Source organism: Cynocephalus volans, chromosome 2 (genome assembly GCF_027409185.1).
Source record: "Cynocephalus volans isolate mCynVol1 chromosome 2, mCynVol1.pri, whole genome shotgun sequence".
NCBI lineage: Eukaryota > Metazoa > Chordata > Mammalia > Dermoptera > Cynocephalidae > Cynocephalus > Cynocephalus volans.
The window spans coordinates 136,804,745-136,825,158 of NC_084461.1; the positions used below are offsets into that span (position 1 = coordinate 136,804,745).

At 39.9% G+C, this 20,414-nt stretch overlaps 1 pseudogene; it reads left to right on the plus strand.

Annotated features, from left to right (window-relative positions):
- The first annotated feature begins 4,876 nt into the window (after nucleotides 1-4,876).
- Nucleotides 4,877-4,995, plus strand: LOC134371245 (5S ribosomal RNA; annotated as a pseudogene).
- The last annotated feature ends 15,419 nt before the right edge of the window (nucleotides 4,996-20,414 follow it).

Sequence of the window (20,414 nt, forward strand, 5' to 3'; positions counted from 1 at the left end):
CCCATCCCAACCCCCAAACAGAGTGCTTGTCCTGTCCATTGCCATTGGGATGAAGGATTGCAGAGCACTGACTAGATTTCCAAATGGCCTCACTCCAAGTGGGCAGCTGTGTTCTCCACAAGACCAAGCTTCCTGGGGAAGAAGGAGCCAACAAGCCGTCCTCAGCCTTTCTCTTTCCCATACTTTGGTTCTCCTTTCCAGTCTGGTTTCATACCCCAGGCAGTTGGGCGTGTCCCCCGAGCACTCTGGCATTCATAATTGCTGAGCCCACACTAGTTCGTCCTGGGGCTCGACAAAGTGTGTAATAGGAGAAGGAGGGACAGAATGTTGTTGGTTAGATTTTATCTAGCAACTGACTGATTGCAAATACTTGTAATAAGCAACTCATTGTTTCGGCCTCTTTTTTGAAAACCACCTGTCTCAAGGATTCAGGTTTTGCTCCCATTCCCAGCTGATACTCAATAGAACTCAGCCAGATAATGGGTGAGAATGTGGGCCCCTTTACCTCTAAAGGAAATTCTGAGGATGATGTCACAACACAAGGTGTTGCTAGAAATTGTCACGACCATGTGCCCCACCAGCACTCTTTCCAAAGAGGGACTGCAGAAACATTTCAGAATGCAAAGAGCATCTTTGCTGTAAGTACAGGCCTTAGAAGTGGCTGAATTTGCAGGCATGTGTGTGAAAAGCCATTCCATCTTGTAGTTCCAATTGGAACTTTCAACTTTGAAAATAGACCAGGAACTGTCCATTCTTCCCTTTAGGAAGAAACAGCCCAGAGGAAAGCGGTGTAACATCCACAGAAGAGATCTGACAGGCGGGTGTGACATTAGGCCCAGAGGAGAAAGAGCAGTTTTTCGGGAAAATGTAGCATGTGGATTTCCAAAGTCCACATTACATTCACTTTTCACACATCCTACCTGTTGAATTTCTTTTCCTTCTTAAGAAATAGGTAATGTCCTCAAAAGTGGCTCCATATTTCTTTCTGTGCACCTCCATTCTTCTAGAATCCGGAGTCTCAAAAGAGTGGCAAAGCACTTTACTAATAACTGAGAAATCTGGATTCCTTGCTTTACTGATCAATCCCTTGTTTGTACAGATTGGGTGATCTTTTATAATTCTGAGGAGGCAATGCATTTGTACTGTTTTCTGAAGATTTACAAGTGTGGGAGAGGAAGAAGGAGTGCAGTTCTGTTCTGGAATTCTTTATTGTTTTCAACTGATGCTCTTTGTGAAAAATCCAAGTAATTGAGTTCAAACTCGATCTTAAGCCAAGGCCCGCTGCCACCTCTGGGTGTGAGTTGGAACTACATACCAAGTGACAAGGTCATCTTAATATTTGCTTCCAAAATGGCTTTGATTCAGCGGTGCCAGACAACAGGATTAGGGTCTTGCTCTGTTACTGGCTTGAAATATGGATCCCAAAGGGGTTGCAGGCAGGGAATATTTGGGAAGTCAGACTGGGATTCCATAGAGAAAGCTCAAGACCACCAACCTCTCTTCTCCTGCCTGGAAAAGTGAGCCTTTGTGAAGAACTGACTTAACATGTATAATTGTGATTGTGACTGTTGTTGAGTAAACCTCCAGACTTTCTCTAAAGTGGTCTCTGGCTTATTTCTTGTCTTGTGCCATTCTCCCTTCCATGATTCCTCACTATTTATTGAGCACCCACTCAGTACCCAGCACAGTGAACAAATTCCCAGCAGCCATCGTTCTGGAGGGAAAGGCAGATCTAAAATAAATAACTAAGATGATTTCAGATGCAAATAGGGCCATGAAGGGTATAAAACAATGATATTTATAGATTGGGAACATTAGCTAGAATGGTCAGGAATGCCTCTCTGTCAGAGCTAAAAGACATGAAGGAGTGTGAACCAAGAGGCAATTGAGGAAAGAGAGTTCCGGGCAGATGGAATAGCCAGTGGAAAGGCCCGAGGTAGGAAGGAGTTCCTGTGCTGGAGGCACAGAAGGAGGTGAGCTCAAAGAGTTAGGCGGGGCAGCCCACAGAGGGTCTTAGAAACTACACCCAGGAATGGAAGATTTCAGGAGGGCAGTGACAATATGAAATTATTTCATCAGCCACAAATACTCACTTACCAAAACATTTTGATGCTATTGGGTATTAGGTTTGTCTAATACCATGAAAGCACTGGCTGACCCAGCTGTGTGAAAAACTCAGTGAGATCTTCTGCAAATCCTTCCCCTAGCTAGGCCTCAGTTTTCCACAGTAAAATGACAAGTTTTTGGATGACGCTTCCAGCTCCTATGGTCTTATGGTTGAGTCTTAGTGGAGGGCTACAAGTGACCACGAGCAGAGGCTGCCCCCAGTGCTATCACTCAGGGCCCACCAGAGAATGCCATGGTCCAGGGCTTGGAGAAGGCTGAATACAGGAAAGGAAATCTGGCCCAGGTGGCAGCTTTGAACCATAGAATGAGAGGTCTTCTTAAAGGTCATTGGTGCCTCTGAATACTGTTTCAAATTCTCAATTTTTCAGATAAGAAAACAGGCCCAGAGAAAACCCTGACTCAAAGTAACATAGTGGCGAGTGACACAGTTCAGGTTTTCAGTATCCCCTCTCCCATGTTAGCCTCACACAATACCACCTTTTCATTTTGTAGATGTGGGGAGATTCCATTTGTAAAAAGTCCTTTGTACCTGTTGTCCCCCAGCCTCTCAGAAGGATTTCATGAAATAGATAAGACAAAAATATTAGCCATTTATTCAGTAAAAATGTATGAGTATTAAGTGCCTACTATATGCCAGTCACTCTGTTAGAAATTAAAAGATTGTGCAAAGATCAGCCAAAACACACACTCTCTGCCCTCACAGCACTTAAGTCTAGTTGGGTAAACAGACATTAATCAAATGATCATTAAAAGAAGTGTATAGTTAGGATTGTGGTAAGGTCCACAAAGGAGAACTGCATGTGAAATTATGTTATGAGAACTTGACCTTAGTGGGAGGTCATGGAGCATGCTGAATCAGCCAAGGTCTTGGCATGAAATAGCTCACTCACAGGATAACAGAAGAGAGTTTAACAAAGAGACTATTTAAGAAGTGTGGGTAGAGTTAAGAAAACCAAGGGTGGTGAAGCACCTAAGGATTAGCAAAAATGGGAAGCTGTTACCACTCCTAAGCCTCAAGAAGCAAGAAGCAGTAGTGTTACTGGAACCCAGAGAAGGCTATAGCCAGGGGGAGGGGCTTCCCAGGAACTACAGCTATAGGTATAAAACTGCAGCAACTGCCAAAACAGGGAGGGGATGGGAAGAATACATACCCTTTCCTCTCTCCTTTTCTACCTTCCAGTCATCTGCCACACCTTCCATTGACTGAACCCAGTAATTCAAGTCCACATGGAGAAATAAAAAACACCGATCAAGGTAACTACATAGGTAAATATAGATGACAGTATACAAGGGTTTTGTTTGTTTATAACTCTTTTTTCCTCCTATCTAATTTAAAAGAAAACTGCATAAATCAATAATTATAAATCTTCTGATGGGCACACATTGTGTAAAAATGTAATTTATATGACAATAACAGAACAAAGGAAGAGAGAGTGAGCAGAGGTATATTGGAACAAAGTTGCTATATACTACTGAAATTAAATTAGTATTAATCCAAAATAGAATGTTTTTAATTAAGATGTTAATTGTAATCTCCAGGAAAATGACTGAGAAAATAACTCAAAAATATATAGAAGGGGAAAAAAGAGAGAAGGGAATCAAAACGGTAGACTACAAAATACCTATTTAACACAAAAGAAAGCAGTAATGGAGACAATGAGAAAAATGATATAAGACATAAAAAACAAAAACTAAAATGGCAGAAATCTTATCAGTAATTACATTAAATGTAAATGGATTAAATTCTCCACATAAAGAGCACAGGCTGGCAGAATGAAATTTGTTTTAAAAGATGCAACTATAAGCTGTCTACAAGAGACACATTTTAGATTCAAAAACACATAGAAGTTTAAAATTAAAAGCTAGGGCTAGCCACTGGCTCACTTGGGAGAGCATGGTGCTGATAACACCAAGGTCAAGGGTTTGGATCCCCATACTGGCCAAAGGAAAAAAAATAAATTAAAAGGTGGAAAAAGATATGCCATACAAACGGTAACCAAAAAAGAGCTGGAGTGGCTATAATATCAGATAAAATACGTTTTAGGATAATTTTTGCTAGAGGCAAAGACATTTTATAATGATAAAAGGATCAATCTGTCAAGTAGATATGACACAATAAATACATATGCACCTAACAACACAGTCCCAAAACACATGAAGCAAAAACTGACAGAATTGAAGGAAGAAATAAACAAGAATTATTCAATAATAATAGTTGAAGACTTCATACCCCACTTTCAATAATGGATAAAACAAGTAGATATAAGATCAACAAGTAACTAAAAGACTAGAACAACACTATAAACCAACTAACACTAACTGGCATCCATAGAGCACTCCACCCATCAACAGCAAATATAATAACACAAACGAGGAGGGAAGTAAAAGAGCAAAAACAGAGTTCAAGTGCACATGGAACATTCTTCAGGATAGACCATACATTAGGTCATAAAACAAGATTCAGTAAATTTTAATGGATTGAAATAATGTAAAATGTGTTCTCCAACCACAATAGATTAAAATTAGAAACCCATAATAGGGAAAAACTTGAAACATTCACAACTATGGAAATTAAACAAACACTTTTAAATAACCAATTTAATTTCTTCAAAAACAAAATCAAAGAGAAATTAGAAAATTTGAGATAAAAGAAAATAAAAACACAACATATCAAAATGTATGGGATGAAGTAAAAGCAATGCTCAAAAGGGAAATTTATAGCTGTAAATGCCTACATTAAAAAAGAAGAGTCTATGGCCATACCACCCTGAACATGCCCAATCTCATCTGATCTCAGAAGCTAAGCAGGGTTGGCTCTTGTTAGTACTGGGGTGGGAGACAACCTGGGAATACCAGGTGTGATAGGCTTTTTAAAAAGAAGAATAAAGATTTAAGTCAATAACCTAAACTTCCACCTTAAGAAACTAAAAGAAGAAGAGCAAACTAAAATCAAGCAGAAGGAAGTTGATGATAAAGACTAGAGCAGAAATAAATGGAAGAGATTAGAAAAAAAAAAAATAGAAAAAAAAAATGAAACCAAGAGCTGGTTCTTTAAAAATATTAACAAAATGGACAAACCTTCAGCTAGACTGACATAAATTAATAAATAATAAATAAGTAAGTAAGTTGTATTTCTACACTGGCAATGAACAATCCAAAAATGAAATTAAGAAAATCCATTTATAACAGCATCAAAAAGAATAAAATACTTACGAATAAATTTAGTCTAAGTGCAAAACTGAAAACTACAAAATATTGTTGAAGGAAGTTAAAGAAGACCTAAATAAATGATACCCACTGCTCATGGATTGGAGATTTAATATTAAGATGGGAATGCTTGCCATACTGACCTACAGATTCAATGCAATACCTATTAAAATTCCAACTGCCCTTCATGTAGAAATGGACAAGGTGATCCTAGAATTCATACAGAAATGCAAATGATCCAGACTAGCCACCACAATCCTGAAAAGTTGTATGGGCATAAGGATAGACGTATAGATGAACAGAATAGAATTGAGAGCCCAGAAGTAAACCCATACATCTGTGGTCAATTGATTTTTTTTTTTAAAAGATGACCGGTAAGGGGATCTCAACCCTTGGCTTGGTGTTGTCAGCACCACGCTCAGCCAGTGAGCAAACCGGCCATCCCTATATAGGATCCGAACCCGTGGCCTTGTTGTTATCAGCACCGCACTCTACCGAGTGAGCCACGGGCCGGCCTATGGGGTCAATTGATTTTTGACAAGGGTCTCAAGACCATTCAATGGGGCAAAGTAGTCTTTTCAAACAACGATGCTAGAACAACTGGATATCCACATACAAAAGAATGAAGTTGGTCCACTACCTCACACTATATATAAAAATTAACTTAAAATGTATCAAAGACTTAACTGTAAAAATTAAAACTAAAAAATTATTAGAAGAAAACATAGATGTTAATCTTCATGGATTAGACAATGGTTTAAAACATAGGCGTTAATCTTCACCTTGGATTAGACAATGGTCTCTTAAATATGATACCAGAAGCACAAACAACTAAATAATAGATAAACTGGACTTCATCAAAATTAAAAACTTTTGTGCCTCAAAGACACTATCAAGAAAGTGAAAAGACAACCCATAAAACAAGAAAATATTTTTAAATCATATATTTGACAAGGGTCTGGTATCCAGAATATATAAAGAACTCTTACAACAATGAAAAGATAAATAACCCAATTAAAATATGGACAGAGATTTGAACAGACATTTCTTTAAAGAAGATATACAAATAGCCATGAAACATACACAAATTGCACATTAAAAGATCTCAACATCGTTAGTCATTAGGGAAATGCAAATTGAAACCATGATGATATATCATTAGGATGGCTATAATTTATTTTAATGGAGAACAACAAGTGTTAGTGAGGACATGAAGAAATTTAAACTCTCATACATTGCTGGTGGGAATGTGAAATGCTGCAGCCATTGTGAAGAACAGTTTGACATATGAAAGTTTGACATAACTCAAAAAGTTAAACATAGAATTCCCATAATACTTAGCTATTTCACTCCTATACATATATATACCCAAGAGAAACAAAAACATTTTCACTAAAAACTTGTGCAGAAATGTTTATTACTGCATTATTCATAATAACCAAATAGTGGAAACAACCCACATGCCCATCAACTGATAAATATACAAACAGATGTTGTATGCCCATACAATGGAATTTTATTCAGCCATAAAAAGGAATGAAGTACTGATCATGCTACAACATGTATGAACCTTAAAAACATTACATTAAGTGACAGAAGCCAGACACAAAAGGCAACATACTGTATAACTCCATTTATGTGAAATGTTCAAAATAGGAAAATCCATGGAGACAAAGAAGATTGGTGGTTGTCAGGAGCCCAGAGGAAGAGGGAATTGGGAGTTACTGCTAGTTGGTATCGGGTTTCTTTTGGGGGTAATAAAAATATTCTGGAATTAGGAAGTGGTGATGATTGCACAACCTTGTGACTATATTAAAAACCACTGAATTGTACACTTTAAAATAGTGAATTTTGTGGTATGTGAATTTTATCTCAATTTTTTTTTTTTTTTTTTTTTTTTTTTTTTTTTTTTTGTCTTTTTCGTGACCAGCACTCAGCCAGTGAGCGCACTGGCCATTCCTATATGGGATCCGAACCCGCGGCGGGAGAGTCGCCGCGCTCCCAGCGCAGCACTCTACCAAGTGCGCCACGGGCTCGGCCCTTATCTCAATTTTTTAAAAGTCATGTCTCAAGAGATGAGGAGCTGGTGTAGCTCTGGTGCAAGATGGTGAAGTTAAACTGTTGTCCCTGTCATGTAAAAGTAGAATGCTTCTGGTACTCAAGGCTAATTTGTTAATTGTCTGATTATATCTTTTATTATATGTTTTTTAAGTTTTAGCTCTTTTATTGTCAACACACAAGAATGTTCCATTACATGTAGATGTTAAAGCTTTGTCCTATATTTGCATTTTTTTATTAAATTTATTTGGACACAAATTTGACGTGGCCAAATGTGTCAATCTTTTCTTGATAACTTCCTTTGTTTTTTTGCTTGAAAAATCTTTTACCACTCATTAATAAGATAAATTTTCATCTCTATTTTCCTCTAAAATATTTAATCATTTCTTTAAAACGATTAAACTCTCTTACTCTGAAAAAAAGAAGGGAATGGGAACGGGAGAATATTCCAGGTGCAGAGGCAGCATGTGCAGAGACCCCATGGGAGAAGCATGATGGGTATGGTCAGTGAGTCTGGAGCAGAGACGGGGAGGGAAGGAGCAGAACAAGAGGAGGGGACAGACAGAAGCTGCACCGTACAGTACCTTGTGGGCCATGTTAAGGAGTCTCTGATCTCTACTTTGAGAGCAATAGGAACCATTACAGGGTATTTCATCAGGCAGAGTGAGCACATCAGAATGTCCTCGACTGATGTCTAGAGCAGGGAAGTGAGGAGCTCCAGGTCCTGGGCACATAGTAGGCTCCCAGGGCCTACAGAGTGAGAAACAAGTTCAGGGCAACTGGCCCTCTGGTGCCTCCTCAAAGAAACCGACCCCTGGGAGGAAAGGGCCTTCCACCCTGGAGCAGGTGGGAAGATGGGGGAGATACCTTTCTTATACATTTTAGCTTCTCCTCCTCCCAAGCCTGCAAGAGAGAGATGAATCCACGGTAGCTAAACTGCTTAGCCAGAGTGGGAGCTATGTAGTTTTAGGTTCTCCTTTTCTCTGAATTTGGTTGGATTAGGGCCTGGGGCCTCCTGGAACCTAGTTAGGGGCTCAATAGATATTTGATGAATGGACAAAAGGATGAGTAACATAGTTTCAGATGCACCTCAGGCCTTTTTTCCTCCACTCACAGCCCACTGACCTTCTGATAGGCAGTGCTCCTGCATTTGCTATATGCTGTTGAAGGTGGGAAATCCTATTATGGTAATTGGAAGGTGGGGCCTTGAAGAGGTGATTAGATTGTAGGACCATGCTGTAGTGAATGGATTAATAATGGTTGTCAGGGGCGTGGTTCTGAGGGCTTTAAAAGGACACTGCGCGAGGAACTGTCTCTCTCTGCTCTCTCTGCTTCCACCATCTTGCAGTATGAGACCCCTGAGCCACTGTCACCACCACCAACACCCTCACCAGACATATTCCCTGGACTTTGGTCTTCCTAGCCTCCAAAACTTTAAGCAAATAAATTTTGTTTTCTTTATAAAATACCCAGTTCCATATATTTTGTTATAAGCAGCAGAATCAGACTGATACATATGCTATGTGCCCTTGAGACAGTTCTTTCCCCTCCAGGCCTCGGATTCTCTATATCAGAATAGGGAGAAAGGAGGCAAATTAGATAATGGTCAGCCTGTACTCTTACGGGTTTACAGATCTTGCATCTAGTATGTTGCAACGGCCCTGGCCTTGTTGAGGATTTATTTTCCAAGCTCAGCTAGGGGTAGGGTGGGGGTGGGACCCCCTCATGGATCTATTGTTGATATCTCCCACCTCAGGGCTTCTGAGCTTTTGTTGGGAGTCCCACATTCAGCATCCAAGGCTTCCTTCTTGCAGCTGCTCACAGCTCTGCCAACCTCTGGCCTCGGGCAGCTGGCTCCTCTTTTGTTTACCCTCAATGCCTGGGCTGCCAGGCTTGGGGCTACCTTGGGTCCATGATGGTGCCCCAGGGCAACCTGCAGTTCTTCCCTTCAAGTGTGACTTCATTTGGGGCTGGCAGAGTGACAGCCCTCGGTGTGCTCACACTCACACACACACACAATGCCATGGAAACAACAAAACACACGGTGAACCCTCAGAAAAGCAGGTTTCTTAGCAACTTTACAGCCTTTGTTCATGAGCTGCTTGGAATTAAAGTAGCTATGATCTCCTGCCAGCTCCCACCTGGGGACAGGGGAAAGGGTGGCAGGTCTGCCTTTGTCAGAGCTGAGAACTAAGCTCTCCCCACCACTGGTCTGTCAGTCAGCCTGCAAAGCAGAGGCCTGAATTCTGGGTTTGTCCTGGTTCTGAGGAAAATCCCTGCTTTGGTTTCTTCACAGCAACAGTCATAGAATCCCAGGTCTCGGTCATTTAATCCACAAACACAAACTGAAACATGTACCGCAGCATTTCGCACTCTGGCCACAGTGGTTGGTTCCACTTCTGTCCTGGAAATACAGAGGGACATGAGGGATGATCAGTGACTCTATAGCCAAGTGATGAGAACAGACTGGTACCCAGACTAGGAAAAAGAAAATAACTTGATTGCTGCTGCCCTGCTTATAACTTTGCAGCTTGTAACTTTATTCCGTACCTTTAGTATAAAACGCAAACTCTTTAGCCTGGCCCAAAAGGCCCTTTGGGGCTGACCGCTGCCTACTTCTCCGTTATCTCCCAGCATGGCTTCAGTTCTCCACACCATCCAAGGCCTTCTCACCTGCAGACCCTCCTGTTCCCTCTGCTTAAATGCTCCTCCTCTGGCTCTGCAGTTTCTCTTCATCCTTTATGTCTCAACTTAACTGTCACCTCCCCTGAGAGGCTTCTTTGACCACACTGTTAAGAACAGACCCCCCACATACATCACTCTCAGCACCTTTGCAGCTCCCTTCATGGCGCTTTTCCTGATATACAGTTAATTCTCGTTATTTGTGGTGGATATGTTCTATAAAGTCACCATGAACAGAGTTAGTGAATACCAAACCATTGCTCCTGGAGGAACTACAGGATTAGGTTTCTTCAAACCTCTGGTCACAATATTTTCATCAATCAATCAATACATGACCTAGTTTTATATACATTTCTGTTTAGAGACACCTTATTTAATATTTATCACTGATTCATTAATACTGAACTCACAACCAACAACACTATAACTAATGCCTCAACAGAGTTTATCTAACACATTTTCTCTGTAAGGCGCATCACAGCCTTCTTGTGCCCAGGAACACTAGACAGCACTTCAGCACCATACTTGGGGACTGTTTAAGCCAAAATAACCAACAAAAAGCACAAAATATGAAAAGTGTGGCACCAAAGGGACACTTGTTTACAGAATGAGAGTTGAAACAAGAAGGTGGATGTCCCCTTGCTTGACATCAACTGGGAATGTGTGTGTCTTAGTCAGTACGGGCTGGTATAACAAAATACCATAACCTGGGTGTCTTATAAACAACAGAAATTTATTTCTCACAGTCTGAAGGCTATGAAATCCAAGATCAAGGTGCCAGTACATCTAACGTGTGCTACGGAGCCACTTCCTCATTCATAGATGGCCATGTTCTCACTGGGTCCTCACATGGCAGAAGGGAGGAGGGAGCTCTTTACATTCTCTCTTATAAGGGCACTAATCCCATTCATTAGGGCTGCACCTTTATGAACTAATCATCTACTAAAGGCCCCATCTCCTAGTGCCATCACATTGGGGGTTAAAATTTAAACATATGAATTTGGACAGGACACAAACATTCAATCCATAGCAGTGTGTGTTGAACTATTCAATTTTTTTTCTGTGCGTGCATAAGTCCTCAAATGACCTCAGAAGTGCTGTGAGCATTGATTTTGAGGTTATGAATGAATTTTAGTGAGTAGGTGAATTAGCAAATATGAAATCCATGAATAATGAGTATAATAATGGAATCTGAATAATGAATAATTATTTTATTTATTCATTAACTTGTTTAATGTCTTTCTTCTCCACTTGGCCTCAGGAGGGCAAGGTTGTGTCTGTATCATCTACCATTTTATCTCCAGCTCTTAGCAGAACTGATTTGGGCCTCAGAAATTGTTTGGCTGCTGCTGGACCAACCAAACTCAACTCAATTCAGAATTTTAGTTTTGTGAGATTTAATAATCATCCTATTACTTATGTCACTATTATTTGCATACTTAGTTATGGCCAAAATAAAACATCTTTCCAGGGCTGACTTTACCCAACCAAACTCACAAAAGACTGATCTATAACCCAAAATTTCTTTTTACATGAGCTTTAGAATTTTCCAGCGACCCAAATAATTATGTGAAGTCTTCTAGTATCATCTGAATCATTCCTTAGGGAAAGTCTGCTTGATGATCTGGCATTAAAGAAATGGGAAATGTAGAGAACTAAGAGATTGTCTGACTTCTTCATGACACAGTATACATAGATCCTACTTCCATACATAACCTGTTTCTGAAAATGTGACTAATGTTGAAAGTACAAAAGTCAAACAACAAATTTATTCTGTAAACATTTGCTCCTAAGGAATAAAAAGTGATATAAAATTTCCAATTACACCTCCATTTTTAAACAATTTTTGATTGTCTTTCCTAATACAGCTTCAATTCGATTATTTTCCTTCACAAATCAAAAAATAGCAACAGCCTTAAGAACATTCAGTGGAGGCTAAAGATTCATTCCTTTCAACAAATCTAATGATTTCTCTTTTTGTATTAAGAGTTAATAATACATGTACTCCTTTTTAAACAGTTTTATTGATATAAAATTCACATCCTATATAATTCACCTATTTAAAATGTACATTTTTTTTTTTTTGTCGTTTTTTCGTGACCGGCACTCAGCCAGTGAGTGCACCGGTCAGTCCTATATAGGATCCGAACCCGCAGCGTGAGCGTCGCCGCGCTCCCAGCGCAGCACTCTACCAAGTGCGCCACGGGCTCGGCCCTTAAAATGCACATTTTAACCAGCCCAAATATCCATTATCAGATGAGTGGATAAGGAAAATGAGGTTTATCTACACAATGGAATACTACTCTGCTATAAAAAAAAAAAATGAAATACTACCATTCACAGCAACATGGATGGACTTAGGGAAAATTTTATTAAGTGAAATAAGCCAGGCATAGAAAGAGAAATACCGCATGTTCTCACTTATTTGTGGGAGCTAACAATAAATAAATAATTAAATATACAAACAAATAAATGCGGGGGCAGGGAAGAAGACACAGCAATCACAGTTCCTTGAACTTGTTAAGACAAGTGAACATATTAGGAGGTTGACGGAGGGAGGAGGGAGAGGAGAAAGGAGGCATTGGTAAAGGGACACGAAAATCAACTACATTGTATATTGATAAAGTAAAATATAAATAAAATGTACAATTTAACCTTTCTAGTACATTCACAGAGTTGTGCAACCATCACCACTATCTAATTCCAGAATATTTTTCCCCCAAAAAAGAAACCCTGTACAGTCACTTTCTACTCCAACCCTTCCTATTCTTTCAGCCCCTGGCAACCACTAAGCTATTTTCTATCTCTATGGATTTGCCTTTTCTGGACATTTTACATAAATGGGAACATCCATATGTGGTCTTTTGTGACTGACTGCATTCATTTAGCATAATATTTTCAGGGTTCATCCATGTTGCAATATGTACCCGTATTTCACTCCTTTTTATTGTCAGCTAATATTCTATTGTCTAAACATACCACATATTATCTATCCATTCATCAGTTGAGGGACATTTGGGTTGTTTCCACCTTTTGGCTATTATGAATAATGCTGCTATTAACGTTTACGTAAACATGTTCTCTTGGGTAGATACCTAAGAGTGGAATTGCTGACTATTACAGTAACTATGTTTAAAATTTTGAGTAGCTACTAGACTGTTTTCCAAAGTGGCTTCCTCATTTTGATTTGCATTTCCCTGATGATTAGTGATGTTGAATATCTTTTCATGGGCTTATTGGCCATTTGTTTACCCTCTTTAGAGAAATGTCTATTCAAACCCTTTGCGCACTTTTTGATTAGGTTGTCTCTTTATTATTGAGTTGTAAGAGTACTTTATATATTCTGAATGCAAGTCCCTTATCAGATAAATGATTTGCAAACATTTTCTCCCATTCTGTGGGTTGTCTTTTCTCTAACTTGATGTATGTACATTTCTTATCACACTATTGGTACTTCCATTTTTTCATTCACACGATTTTATAAAATAATGACAAGATGCAATAAAATAATCAAGTACTTTCCATGTCATTGTTGTGCAGATGAATCTGGAGACTGCCTACAGGGAAACTGAACAATGGGCTGATAAGCAGTACCACCCTGCCATCTTGCAACATGATGTCTCCTCTAACATGCAGAAATCTGAACTCAACGTTCAAAGGAAGTTCACGGGTATCAGCACACAATGTATAAAATAATAATTGCCACTTACTGAGCACTTACTATGTGCAACACTCTGTGCTAAGTGTGTTACATTATCACATTTGATCCTGCCAACAGCCCTATTAGAAGTGCTGCTATCATCCCATTTTACAGATGCAGAAAACTGAGGCTTGTGGAGTTTAAGTAAGTTGTCAGTGGTCCTACAGGTAGTAAGTGGCAGAACTGGGATTCAGACCAAGCGCTTCTGAGTCCAGAGCCCTTGCTCTTATCCATGAGGACAGAAGCTATGATGTCTGTCAAGTGCCAGACTGCAGACTAGCACCAAAGCTGGAGGAAACTTTCACAGGTCCTCAGTGGAATGAGGAAAATATGGACAATGTTATGGGTTTTTCATAAAGCTAAATTTACTCCCTTTAAATATCCGTCCTTTATTCTGAGATTCTTCGTACTTTTTTGGTATTCCATATTCCTGTTAATAACAATACTAGGAGATGGTTTTTTTCTTATTATCATTATTATAAAAGAAATATAGGCACATAGTGGAAAATCCCAATAAGAAAAAGGCATATAAAATTTTAAAATTTCCTGTTTTCTTCCTTGATCCATAGTCCCTACTCCAGGGGTAACCACAATTGCTACTTTCTTGTATATCCTTAATGTATGTGTGTGAGTGTGTGTAAACATTTAAGAAACACAGATGGAATTACACATTATATATTGTTTTGTATCTTACCTTTTTTACTTAATAAATATCTTGGTATAGTTGGGTATATTTAAATTAATTGATTGAAAAAATGTTTACTGAGCTCCTACTCTGTTAGCCACCAGAATTGGAGAATTAGTGCTCCACGCACTGGAACTACAGCAACAAGACAGACAAAGTTTCTGCTTTCACGAACCTTATTTTCTAATAGGAGCAACAGTCACAGAACAATAAGACAACAAACAGAATAACTGCATATTGTGATGAACACTAATAAGAAAAGACATTGGATAGCAAATAGTGGCAGGTGGAGGTGGGCAAGACCAACTCCTTTTAATCAGAGAAGGCTCTCTGGGGAGGTGACATTTAAATTAAGACTTGAAGAATGGAGCCAGCTGTGGAAAGAGCAGACAGAACAGCATTCCAGGCAAAGGGAACTGCAAATGTAAAGACTCTGAGGTAGGAAGGAGCTTGGTGCATTTGAGGAACTTAAGAATCGCAGAGCTGCATGGTGAACAGGACAAAGAGATGGCAGGAGCATGGTCAGAACACAATGGGAAGCTAGGGAGGGGCTTTCGGAGGGTGGAGCATGGTCTGGTTTGTGTAGATGCTTGCTGGGTAGAGTAGCTTAGGGACCAGCTCGGGGGTCCTAGGCACTTCAGGAAAAACGATGATAGTCTCACCATGGGAAATGAAGCAAAAGGGACAGATTCCAAATATCTAATGGAGGTAAAGAAAGTGGCCTTGAAGATGGGTCAGTTCAGAGTGTGGTGAGAGGAAAGGAAAATCAAGGGTGGTACAAGTGGCACAGTTTATGGAGCACGGATTCAGGTGTCAGAGAAGGTTTCAACTGGAATATCTTGGTCTGTGATGCCTCTGAAGCATCCCAAGCAACAAGCTGAGTGTTGCTGCCCGGAGTTCAAAGGAGAGGTCTCAGCTATAAACTATAAGGTTGGGAGTTATTGACCGGCCTATTTTAAATATCTGAGGGTAGGTCTGGGTATGAGAAGGATTGTTATAGTTACTGACTCAAGTTGACCACTTGAAAACCTATCTTTTTTTTAAAGGCTTCAAGTTCCACTCACAAATCTTGTTATTCCCCTTTAAATCTAATAATTTTTCACATAAAGATAAGAACAATCACTTTCACTTGTTCTTTGATTACTGTTGAATTAATTTTAAGTTTAGTGGATTCAATCTTCCTTAAACATTTAATAAACTTACCACCTTAATTAATCAAATTTCCTTAGACATTTTAAACTACAATTATAAATTTAATATGCCTGATTTTCTCAAACTTTAAACGCCCAATAGGGTAGACTTACAAGTCTAAAAAGCAAAATCTTTCTAAGCACTTAAGCAACTGTTGTAAATTAATTACCTAAACTTATAAATAGTAGTAACTCAGATTCTCTTGGCCATTCAAGAAACTTAAATCCTACACAAAGCAGAACAAGGATCACAGAAGCTTCTATGCCATATTCATTTCTTCATTATTTGAATGTTTCTTTATATTTCCATTCTGGAGTTACAACTTTACTCCTGCAACAAAAAGATCAGAATTTTTTTGCAAATATTGCTAAAGGCAACCAATCTATTTCACTTTCAGATATATCATTCTGCCCACAGGTTTTCAGATATTTATTGACAGGAGACATTAGCATATGATGGTTGTGAGGACAAATGATATCATCTAGGGAGAGGGTACGGAGAAAAGAGAAGTGTGTTCAGGAGCAATCCCGAAGGCCAATACCTAGACTGGAGGTAGAACAGGTGGAGCTAGCAGGGAACTGCCTTAACTCTGCCAAATAAAAGGTGTGTAACCCCTTACTGGTCTCAATTTTAAAGAGGGGGGCAGAGATTTTATAGATAATCCCAGCAAATGCTGCCTCCATATACCTCTCCAGTCCTAACAGCCATTAATCACTATGTGTGCTTGGATTGGTTCAACCTTGCTGATCTCAGATCCCACAGGCTTAAATAAGGGATTAGATTCCCAAGACACTTTCTAACATCCAAGAAGTCCAAGTCAGGGAGCATCATAAGCAAAAGAGTGAATATAAGAAAATACATGTGTTTGGGGCTGAGCCCGTGGTGCACTCGGGAGAGTGCGGCGCTGGGAGCGTCGCCGCTCCCGCCGCAGGTTCGGATCCTATATAGGAATGGCCGGTGCACTCACTGGCTGAGTGCCAGTCACAAAAACGACAAAAAAAGAAAGAAAAAAAAAGAAAATACATGTGTTTGGAAGAAAGTGAGGAGGCCAGTTAGACTAGAGGACATAATTGTTTTCAATGAATTTTTATTACACCCTATAACCTTTAAAGCAGGATGTCTTAAACTTTACTGTGCATTAAGAATCATCTGACTCACTCTTTAGTAGTTGTGTGGCTTCAAGAATGTCACTTAATCTCCCTGTGCCTCCTTTCTTTATTTAGAAATGGGGGCTAATCATACCTCCCTGATAGGGTAGTCATAAGGGTTAAGTGAGAGGATATAAGTAAAACACTTGGGACAAGGCCTGGCATCTTTATTATGACCTGGTCATCTTTATTATGGATAGGGTTCTGGAGAGAAGACAGAAGACATGAAGTTTAAATTACCAACCTATAAAGTGGAAGTTGAGAAGAAGCTACAGTAGTACCTCAGTTTTTCTTGTTTGTTCAGCATCTGATCCCCATTTTTCTCATAACAGTACCTGGATTTTCTTGGAGAATCACCAGCACCTTCTATTCCTAGTTCATGTGGTTTGGGTAGACAGATTTAAGTAACCCTGCCTTCCATGTCCGTGGGTGAGAGTGACCCAGGCCTGGCCAGTCAACAAACTTCATTCCCCCTGACCATTCATGATTGGTTCATAATGAGGACCATGACCCGAATTGGTCCACTGAAATTCAATCTTGGAACTTCCACTAAAGCTGTGAGCTTGGAGCTGAGTTGCTGGCTGCTATCTTGCCAGCAGGAGGGCAAGGAGAATAAAGCTCCCATTACCAGAGGTTTATGCAGCAATGGAGGGAAGAACAGAGATATGGAGAGCATGGAGCCGAGTATTAAAGATATTTTCCAGCCCTGGAATCTAGACATACAGAAGCAATTCCAACCTAGGACTTTTCAGTTATATGAGCCAATAAAAAATATTGCCTTAAAAAAAAAAAAAGAATTATCTGAGATGATTTAACTTAAATGTAGGTTAAATTAATGTGTTTTAAAATGTAGATTTCTGAGCCCCATATTCTTCCCACCAAGATTTTATCAGCTGGTCTGAGATGAGTCCTGGAAATTAGTAATTTTTTTTCTTAATTTCCCTAGGTGATTGTGACGTAAAGCGATATTTGACCACGGGAACCTGGAAATCTTTCCTCTGAAGACTTGGGTGATGTACACTCTTCTGGAGACAGTAGCAGTTCCTACAATGCAAGCTGCAGAGAACATTGTTAAGATTCAGAACCCTGACAAGTGGCAAATGCGGAGGCTGCAGCGGCCCCTGGTCAGAACTGCGATCTCTGTGGCCTGTAGTAGTCAGGGCTCTCCAGAGAAACAGAACCCATAGTAACAAATATGCACCCCTAGAATTTAGGGGATAGGGACATTCTAAAAAGACGTATGGCAGAGATGGCTGGTTGTGTCCCAAATACACATTCCACCCTTCTACCCAAGTAATAGAACCTCCATTTGTACCTGAGCACACAGCCACCAGGAATAAATACTACATTTCTCAGCTCCGCTTGTCGTTAGGTAAGGCCAAATTCTGGTGAAAGAGATATAAGGCGGAGGTTCACCTACAACTTCTGGAAAGTGTCTTTAAAGAGCAGAGGTGAGACCTCCCTCCCCCTTCCTCCTTCCTTTGGGCTACAATGCCCAAAATAGATTCAGTCCCAGTAGCAATCTTGGTCGTGAGGTAACCTTTGGAATGGAAGCCATATGTGTAAGTCCATTTCTGTTGCTTATAACAAAATACCTGGAATTGGGTAATTTATAAAGAAAATGAAATTTATTGCTTACAAGTTCAGAGCCTGGGAAGTCCAAAGTCCAGGGAACACATCTGGTGAGGGTCTTCTTTGGTGGTGGCTTTACAGCAACACAGGGGTCTCACATGGCATAAAATGGTGGAGCAGAGAGAGAGACTCTCACATGCTCTTCTTTTAAAGCCCTCAGAACCACACCCATGAACTAAATAAGACATGGTCCTACAATCTAATCACCTCCTCAAGGCCCCACCTTTCAATTATAATAGGATTTCCCATGCTCTTAATACTTTCACAGTGGGGCCCAAGTTCCTAATACCCAGAAGTTTGGGGGATACAATTCAAGCTTCAGTGAGTTTGGGGGGGGGGACATTCAATCCACAGCACCACACATGGCAGAGCAAAGAGCAACTTTGGTCCCTGACTCTGAGGAAAACTATCTGATCACCTCTAGAATTCTTGAAGATGAGAAAAAACGTAAACTTATTTTGGCCTTTTCTGTTACTTGCCAAACCTAATTGTAACTAATTTAGCCAATAATAATAACTAGTGCTTATTGAGCACCTAATATGTGCCAGATACTGTTATAAGTGGTTTATATCTATTAACTCAAATAATGTTCACAACAATCCTGAGATTACTATCTTCCCCATTTTACAGATGAGGAAACTGAGGTATAGTAAAGCTATGTAATTTTCCCAAGTCCCCAGGCTAGTAAGTGGCAGAGCCAGGATTCCAGCACAGTCTGACTAGATCTAGAGTCAGTGCTCTCAATCATTATGCTGTACTGCCTCTTGATTCCACAGGTCAAGTCATCCGTCATCCATCTATTCAACAAATATTAATCAAGTGCTTTGACACTGAAAACTTTATGATGAACCATATAGATAGATCCCTGTCCTCCCAGAGCTTCCAGTCTCAGAGCAAGCAGCAAATTTACAAGTACCTCACTGAATCCAGGGACAAGCCCAACCACCAGACCATGGGGAGCACAGGAGGCAGGACCCACCACTATTGCCTGTTCTCTAACCACCCCCAGCATCCACCTCTCAGTTCCAACAGACACATTCACTGGAGAGAAACTGACCAGTGCAGTTTGAGCCATAGGTCTAACCCCACATCTGTCCTCTATAATCAGGTGATGCTCATGAACCAAAGAGACTCAGTCACTAGGATCCAGCCCTAAGTGTCCACCTGTTCCCAAAGGGCAATCATTGGAAATCTCTCCCAGAGCCGTCTGCCACATCCCCCAAAAGGGGGAAAGAGGAGAGCAGAAGGAAGGAAGAGCTTTTCTAGGACTGTGACCACTTGGCAGAGGTGTCCAACTTGGATTTTTAAAGGCTTGGAGGGAGATACCTTCTAAAGTGGGGCTTGATTGGATGGAAGGAGTGATTTGGGGGTGGACGGAGCAGGGTAGCCAGGAGTGGGAAAGAGAGAGAGTCAGGGAGCCTGGTCAAGAGAAAAACCATGAAAACCATGTCTTTGACCACAATTCCTCTTTGGAACTCTGATAAGGTAATAATCCTAAATAAAGAAAAAAGAAAATGATTAGGAAAAATGTAAAGGTAGAACAAAAGGAGAAAAAATATCAACCATATTCCTCTACCCAGGAATAATCACTATTAGTATTTTGGTGTATTTCTTATACACAAATAGTTTTCTTTAAAAAAAAAAAAAATCATATACCATATGCAATTTTATCTCCTACACTTTTTACTTAATACAAAAAAAAAAAAGAAAGCATTTCTCCAATTCCTCATCAACTCTTCAACAAAGAGAAAATGTTTACATTGGTGTTGAAACTACCTTGACTGCACAATATCTCATTTTGAAGATGTTAGGTAGTTTACTTAACCACTTCCCTTTCAAAACTTTTAGGTTCTTATTTTTCCTAGTATAAAAATTTTGTCTGGTAGGCCTATTTCCTAAGACGGCTGTCCCATGTGTGAAATTACTAGGTTTGACGGTACAAATACGTTTACGGCCACTGAGGAAAATTTAAGATCATAGGACA